This window comes from Nicotiana sylvestris, chromosome 10 (genome assembly GCF_000393655.2).
Source record: "Nicotiana sylvestris chromosome 10, ASM39365v2, whole genome shotgun sequence".
In the NCBI taxonomy this organism is placed as follows: domain Eukaryota; kingdom Viridiplantae; phylum Streptophyta; class Magnoliopsida; order Solanales; family Solanaceae; genus Nicotiana; species Nicotiana sylvestris.
This window is the reverse complement of record NC_091066.1, coordinates 29,363,445-29,372,459: the sequence shown is the minus strand read 5'-3', so window position 1 is coordinate 29,372,459 and position 9,015 is coordinate 29,363,445.

Here is a 9,015-nt window from a genome sequence, read left to right as displayed (position 1 = left end):
AGGTGAATGGGTAATGGGTTTTGGTCCGAACTTTGGGTTTTGACCAAGCGGGCCCGGGGTCGATTTTTGGGTTTTGGGGGAACATGCTGGGAAAACTATTGTGAGCACGTGATTTTTGCTTTAACGAAAACTACTCCAAAAATAAATCAAAAAATAAAATAAATTTCTTTTACTGTGTAATTTTTGAATTTGCGTGGTGTTAAATGTTTGTGTTATATCCGTAAATGTTTATTTTGTCAAAATAAATCAAAAAATAAAATAAAATACATGTTGCATGCATATAGGATTTAATTATGCATTTAAGAGTTAATTTAAATAAAATTACAAAAAAATATGCGTTTGTTCTAATTTTAATGTTTCACTATGTGATTAATATTTTTTGTCTATGTGTTAAATTGTTAAAGGTTGATTAATATTTTGAAGGAGTAATTTTTTGTTTTTATAATTTTAATTAGGATTTTTAATAATTGAAGAATTAAATTAGAAATTAAAAAGAGTGGTATTAAATGGGCAAAAACGGATCTGGGCCAAATTTTCTAAACAAAATCAGGCCCAATCCAAATGACCATGTCCGGTCCAATTCAAAACAGAATCAAACGACGTCGTTTGGTTACCCCTTATCAAGGGCCGTTGGATTAAATCCAACCAACGGCCAAGATCTCATCACCCTAACCCAAGACCCTTACCCGATCCGATACCCGGTTCAACCCGTCCCCCTAACCTAAACCAAACGACACCGTTTGGTTAAGTGAGTAGATCTCATCCATCCATTCTACTTGATCCAACGGACGATACCAGTCCACCCCACCCCTATATAAATCCCAAACCTCTACCCAGCCCCTAACTGAACACCCCCCTCTCCGCTCCTGTTCATCATCGTTCCAAACAGACCCCTAACCCTAGCCGCCCCTATTCCCCTTCGCCTGAAACCCGGCGGCATCAACGCCGCCGGTCACCAACTTAACACCCTAGGACCTCCTGAACCTCCCCTACACGAATCCAACCTTAGTTTCCTTCGAATCAGGCCACAACTCTTCGAATCTTAAATCGAAGGTTGGCCTGAAAACTTGATCTAAACCAATCAGCCCCAAATTAACACCATGGCTTCCCCTAGTCATCCTGAGTATGGATCTGTTGGTTGTTTGGTTCGAATCAGTTCGGAACTTCTCGAATCTTCTTTTGAAGATTCGGACCAAACAAGAACAAACTCAGATCCATTTCAAACTAACACGAAATAACCCCTAGGCTACCCTCACCCTTGTATCATGTTTGGTTCCCTTCAAATCTGCCCAGAAATGTTCGGATTTAAGATCCAAGAACCTGGAACCCTAAAAATTTCCAATCTTGGAATTTTTCCGATTTCAAGTAAAAGATTGAGGTTCAATCGACCTTAGTCAAAGTATTTTCAGTGGAAAATACTTCGACTAAGGTCTGTTTGATTTCAAACAAAAATCCGAAGCCGAGTTGAGTTCGAGTCTGATTAAAATTCAGAGGTATTTTTCTATTATTTTTGTGTATTCTAAGTGTATTGTTGTCTGTGTCAATAGCTTTTTGATTTTTCATATTTGTTTTGATCAATTCTGTCATTTCTGTCTCCTACCTATTTACTTGATCCGAATGTGAATTGTTTCTATTGGTTGTGATTATTTACAATGTATGTAATCGACTCGATTAAGTTCGTCGATTAGTTATATTATGAATTCTCGTTTATGATAAATACTGATTGAAACAATTTCTACCTATTGTTTGTTGACAATTGTTATAGATAGTTAGTTAATTAGTCTTTTAAATCATGTTTGTTTATAAATCAGTGAGTCCGTCAAATGGATGTTGTGTATGTATTGATTTCTGGGCAGTTAGTTTCAGGTAATGCATATACTGTCAATACCCCTGCACTTATGCTAAATTCAATTTCAATTCAGATTTTGTTCTGTTAAGTTCTGCGTATTGTTAAAATGTTTGTGTACAAGTTCAGTGTTCAAATCTGAATTTAATTTTGTCCATTAGCTATTAGACATTGGGTGTTGGATCAATTAGCTATCATTGAATAGACAAAATGATTGTTTGATTTAGGACTTGGTTATTAGCTGCTAAACAGGTTTAATTCAGATAATTTGGTTAAGGTTTAAGCAATTTTGGTCTGGGGCAATAATAACAGTAGTATTAAGGGATTTTCAGTGATTATTTGAGAAATGAAACAGTAGGGTAATATAATAATAATAGTGTGCTTATAATGGAATGTTAGTGGCTATAATTTAGGAGATAATGGGAAACAAAGGGTAATGGAATGCTGGAAATCAGGAAAAAGTTCACTCAATGGGATTTAAAGTAGTTAAAAGCAGATTTTAGATATGATTTTCTGTTTTTAAAAGATAAAAGGGGGTCCAGGCAGCACAAAAAGGAAGGAGGCATACCTGTATAAATACAGGGGCAGATTTCAGGAATAAGGAGGAGAGAGACAGAGAGAATTTTTAAGAGAGAATTTGGAAGAGATTTCGAGGGCTGAGATTTTAAAGAAAGGAAACAGAAAATAGAACACTCACATACACACTCACACACACAGATACAGCAGCAGAAACAGAAATTCAGAAACAAACTGAATTTGAAAATGAAGAAAAACTGAAATCTGAAATGTTGTTATTTTGTTGAATCTGTTCAACTTTATGTGATTCCACTGTTCAGTTAAAATCCGAAGTGTTTCTTAAAAGTACTTTACTGTACATCTGGGCTCTTCGAATCCTATTCTTGTTCAGATTTACTGGGTTATCAGTATATTCTACTGAATTTGTTACTGCTGTAACTGCTGAACTTACTTCTTCTACCTCCATTTCAGGTATATATATCTTTTAAATTTTAAGTTGGAAAGAGATTTCAGCATGACCCATCAATGAAGCTTGAATTGAAATGCTATTTCCAATAGTCCAAGTTCATTATTTTCATTTTTATGTTAATTAATTAGTAGTGAACTCAATTTGATAGCCATGAGTTAAATTGTCTTATTTTGAAATTCATATAAAACTTTGTAATAATGTTATCCATGTCAAATTTCATTAGTTTAGTTATCTATGAGTTGTGTAAATAAGAAGCATGGCAGAAAGTTGGTTTTTATTTACACTTCATGGTGTTGTTAGATAGGTATAGCATAATATAGCATTATCAAAGAAAATATGCTATAAGTTTATCTTGTTAGTTAATTAGTTGTTGTTTAAAGCTAGATGATGATTAGCTGCAATTTGCCATCTTTTGGCATAACATTGGTGGTGTTCATAATTTATAGTTGAAAGATGTATTAGTATAATCCGTATGTTCAAAAGTGTCCAATATAGTAAGTAATATATTGTATGCAATATCATTTTATTAAGTCAACAAGACTTATTCTCTTTCTTAGTAATAAAGGGCTTAGGAACTTATACAATGTGAAAATTAATAGTTAGTAATAATTCACATAGATTGAGAATCAAATTGGTTTGATTATATCTATATCTATCCTAACTCAATCATAGGCATAACTAAGTAAGTTAATTTCATCTATTAAGATTAAAACGAGTATGTGAGAATAAGTTGAGTTGTATATACACAAATGGCAACACTTTAAATCAATGGTAATTAAAATAGAATTTGCATTAAGTAATAATGAAAATTCTTGGAAAATATTTCATTCCTTTATGAATCATTCATTTTCAGTTTCATATGTAATTTATTCCTTGGCATATATATATATATATATATATATATATATATATATATATATATGTTATATTTGTTTTAAAGTTAGTATTAATCATATCTTTATTCTGTCCTTTGATTTGAATAATTGGAATGAATATGATTTATATTCGGAAATTATAATCAATGGTCAATATTTAATAAATTGTGGATTATTTTCCAAAAAATTAAAGAATATCTTAAAACGAGATTTCTTGTGATGTAACAAACATTTTATTTTTGTGGAAATTCCATAATATCATTACAAATATGTTGCGCAATTAGGGATACGTTCGCGTACCCTGATTATACTTCTAAAAGCAAAAATTTCGGATTATGAGTACGCGCAATTTCGAGCGAATGTTTAATAAAAGGATTTTTCTAAAGGCGTTAAATCAATTTCATAAAAATCCGATATGTACGGTTCACTATTCAAGAAAAATAATTATTCTTGATTCAACACAATCTCGAAAAAAAAAATGTGCTTAATAAATATATTGTCAAAAGTAATTGTGTACACGTGCGCGTGACACAATTCCGTATTTTTTTTTAATTTATAACACGAATATACGTACGCGTAATTCGATTCAAAGAAGGGTTCTCAATCACAATAAGTATAAGCGGTAGTAAAATCAGATAACATCAATATATTTAATTATCAAGATAATTAAGCCAATAATAAAAACAGTTAAGCGACCATGCTAGAACCATGGAATTCGGAAATGCCTAACACCTTCTTCCGGATTAACAGAATTCCTTACTCAGGATTTCTGGTTCGCAGAATAATAAACAGAGTCATATTCTCCTCGATTCAGGGATTGAAATTGGTGACTTGGGACGCCTTAAAATTCCCAGGTGGCGACTCTAAAATAAACAAACAAATCCCGTTTCGACTGTCCTTTAATTGGAGAAAACTCCCCATGCGCCCCGCGGGTGCGGCAAAAAGGAGGTGCGACAACTATAATTAAGTATTGGGTGTGATTTCTTTAGCATTTATTGATGTTATTAAACTAATTATGACTAGATACAAGTGAATTGGAGGTAAATTCTATAGGGAAAGCGATAGTTGAGGCTTGATTTGTGGCCGTAAAATCGAGGTAAGTGTTTGGTCTAATCTTAGTTTGAGGGAATATGTGTTGTGCCTTTCTTGCTATGTTCTAGTGTTGTGCACGACGTATAGGTGTGGTGACGAGTATCTATCAAGCATGCCCGTGAGTCTTAAATTGTGTTCGTTGTGTGCTCTTAAGTACTATTAATGCCTAAATTGGTGATTTTTCATGTTGAATAAGACATGATCATTTTCTTGGTATTTGTCCATTATTGAGTATTGACTCAAATTGAGGTTCATTTTGTGAAGATAATTTTTGGAACAAGATTGGTTATAGCTGCTTTCCTTGCCGAGACGTATTTATTGTTGATATTGTTGATTATTATTGTTGATATTGTTGATTCCTTTGCCGGGATGTATTTATTCTTATTGATTGCTTCCCTTGCCGGGATGTTGTTGTTACCACTTTTTGGGTGAGGAAAGAGTGATAAAGTACGAAGGGTGATGCCGTGCACATTCATACTTTTGCATTTGGTGAGGAAAGAGTGATAAAGCACGAAGGGTGATGCCGTGCACATTTACATTGATATTGATGCATATGGTGAGGAAGAGATATAAAGCACGAAGGGTGATGCCGTGCACATTTTTAATATTCATATGGTGAGGAAGAGCGATAAAGCACGAAGGTTGATGCCGTGCACATTTTCTTTATTGATTGCATAGTGAGGATTGAGAGTAAATGCACGAAGGGTGATGTCGTACATTCAGTGCCTACTTGTTATGATTTCATGTTGTTATTGGTTTAAGCGCCTTAATTATTTCATTCCGTTATTTTCGTGTTTCCTATGTTGTTATCCCCTATAGCATGTTGCCCCTTCCCGTTAATCTCTATTTAGCTTCTATTACTGTTATTTTGTTAGATATTGTTTAACTGCAGGTTATGTTGTTTGTTGTGTCCTAGCCTCGTCACTACTTCGCCGAGGTTAGGCTCGACACTTACTCAGTACATGGTGTCGGTTGTACTGATGCTACACTCTGCACTCTTTTGTGCAGATCCCGATACTGGAGCATACAGACCATAGTTAGAGGTTGCTGCCTTCAGTCCAGCGAAGACCCGAGGTAGTCCTGCAGGCGTCTGCAGGCCTTGGCGTCCCCTTTCTATCTTGTTTCTTTCTTTCTGCTCTTATCTATTTCGAACACAAACATGTATTTTCTTTGTTCAGCTACTATTTGTAGTACTCGTAGATAGTCCGTGATTTTGTGACACCAGTTCTAGATGAAGTATTATTATGGGTTATGTATTGGTATTAGTTAAACTGTTAAATTCTGTTTCTTCTGCATTTCTATTTCCGCTGTTTACTTGAATTAACTTGTTAAATTGTTAAAGGTAAAGGTAAGAAGATAGAATAATCAATAATATTGGCTTGCCTACCGGGTTCAATGTTAGGCTCCATCACATTCCGACGATGAATAGTTCGGGTCGTGACATATATAGTCAATAGAAAGGTTAGAACTTTAAAAAATAATGGAGTATATTTATGGATGAGAAAAGTCTAGCTAGAATTATGAGATATGCCAAATTTTTAGGGAGTAAATGTGAAATATTTTTATTCTAACCATGGTTAGAATCTTATTTTAACTAATTAAATTTATACCATTAGTTTTAAAATATGACAAGTGTCTCCCATCCAAGCAAGAATTTGAGAAAAATGGAGAGAAAGGAAATGGAACTCGAAAACTTCTAGTCATTTAGTTATGAAACTCGCAAAATGATGAAAGTTTAGGGGGGGTTAACCTATTCACTCTTCATCTGTATATTTACATTAATTTTCAACACTCAATCAATCCCAAATTTTGCACAAGCATCACTTTTTAACACTTTCTTTTTATCTTTTACTTCAGCCATACTACCAAAAGATGCTGAACTTTTTCTCATATATATAGCAAAAATACCTTTTCTTGGCGAGCTTTTGAATATTTGCTCAAATTCTTTATAAATAAAAACAAAGAAGAAAAAAAAGGCTGCGTACTCTTTGTCAGTAGAAATATTTTAAAAATTTGAACGAAACTACTCAAATATTTTAGAGCAAATATCATTTATAGCCATTCGGGCCAAACCTATAACATCCAGTAGCCCAAAATTACAATACACATTTAACAGCCCAAAAGTAATTCTAGTGGCTACCCCAAAAGTACTGCTTTCTGCTCTTCCAATTGAAGCTCCAGCTCCCTTTCCTCTCTCTTCCTCCTCCTCCGCCATTTTTTGGAATTAGACCTACCTTGCCAGGTGGTTCAATTATATAAATTTGTTCGACAAAGAATGAATTAGACCTTCCTGTAATTTTCTACAACAAAATTAAATAAGATAATGTCTAAAACATCTTTGCTCAACTTTGTCTTAATGCTTCAAAGTCACAAAATTATTTTTCATGACAAAAATTTGTTTAGTTATTTTTTTTTATTGCAAAAAAATTATTTAATGCATTTCAATGTGATTCTTAGGTAAATTTATTACTTTTACATTAAAAAAAATAATTTAATAATATATTTTAAAATTTTAATACGGTACTAAAAGACTTATTTTTGGGGTAATTTGATTAAAGGACCTTGCAAATTTATAAAGAAAGGATATGCCGACTGTAAATGGATATTTAGGTGGCTGCATAAAAATGTACGTCTTAAGCTCACTTATTTTTTTGGGTTAAAACTATAAAGTATTATCATAGACAACTAAAGAGCACTGAAGAAAATTTAACCACCTTCTAAGAAGGGTGTTAACATCTCCAAAGCCTCAAATGGGAAAAAACACGTATTTTCAGGAATTCAAGGGCTTTTGATTTCGTTTTAAAAGTGGAAAAGGAAAATCATTGGCTAAAGAAAGAGGGGCAACCACCGTTTGAATACAAATCCCAAGTTCTCTGTTATTGCCTCATTTTTTTTCTGGATTAACTTTCTCTGCTAGGGAAATCCTTTGGTTTTCACCAAATAAATTTACATTTCCACGTATATGTCATTAGTTGATTTTGATGGGAATTATAATTTCAGGCCCACCATTAGTATATATTTACGTGAATATTTGTGTATTTCTTTCGGTGAAAATAGATTTGAATATTGATATATTACAAAATATATACAAAATAGACTGTCACTATATAAAAATTATACAGAATAGACAGTCACTATACAAAACATATACAAAAATAAGCTGCCATTATACAAAAAATATACTAAATAGAATCTCACTATACAAAATAGACTATCACTATACAAAATATATACTATATAGACTGCCACTATACAATTTATATACAATAGACTGTCATTATACAAAATATATACAAAATAGACTGTCACTATACAAAATATATACTAAATAGACTGTCACTATATAAAAAATATACAAAATAGACTGTCACTATACAAAATAGATTGTGGATATACAAAAAATATACAAAACTGACTGTCATTATACAAAAAAATATACAAAATAGATATTTCGGGCTATTAGATGCAATAAGTTAGGGCCGAAGAGCCATTTCGTGTCATTGGAAAAAAACATGGGCTATTAAAATTTTGAGGGGCTATAGAGGGTAGTTTTCTCAATTTTTTATATCAGTAAATAAAGTTTTTTTAGGATAAGATCAAAAGTAATGTATTGCAAATACATTGCTAACATCTTATTATTTTAAATTAATTATTATCAATATCAATATTAATATTACTATTAGATGTTTATTGTGAATTTAAATACTTTATATCTTGTAAAGATACATCTTTAAACAAAAAGGTAGCCTGGTACACAGAGCATCATGCATTCACGTAGGGTCTGAGGAAACACCGCAACCCAAGAGGTGTGATGTAGACAACCTACTATGACGCAAGTATCAAGATTCCACGGCTCAAAACCATGACCTACAGGTCACACATAGAGGCGGACCCACGTTGGTTCAAGGGGGTTCAGTTGAACCCGCTTCGTAATTTTTTTAAAATTATTTTTATGTAGAATTTATCTTTCAAAGAAAACAATAAGTATTTAGGAAAACGCGTTGAATCCGCTTGACAAAGTGATTGCCTTGGTGGAATGGTTCAAGCGGGTTCAACATACGTTAATGGTTGTTTGTTCGATTCTGTGCTTCCAGATTATTCTCCTCTTTCTTTACTTTTCCATAGCATTTCTAGCCCCAGGTTTCTTTAATTTCACCTATGCTTAAACCACTTTAACATTCTATCTTGGCAATTTTTTCAAAAAATTATGCTGTATT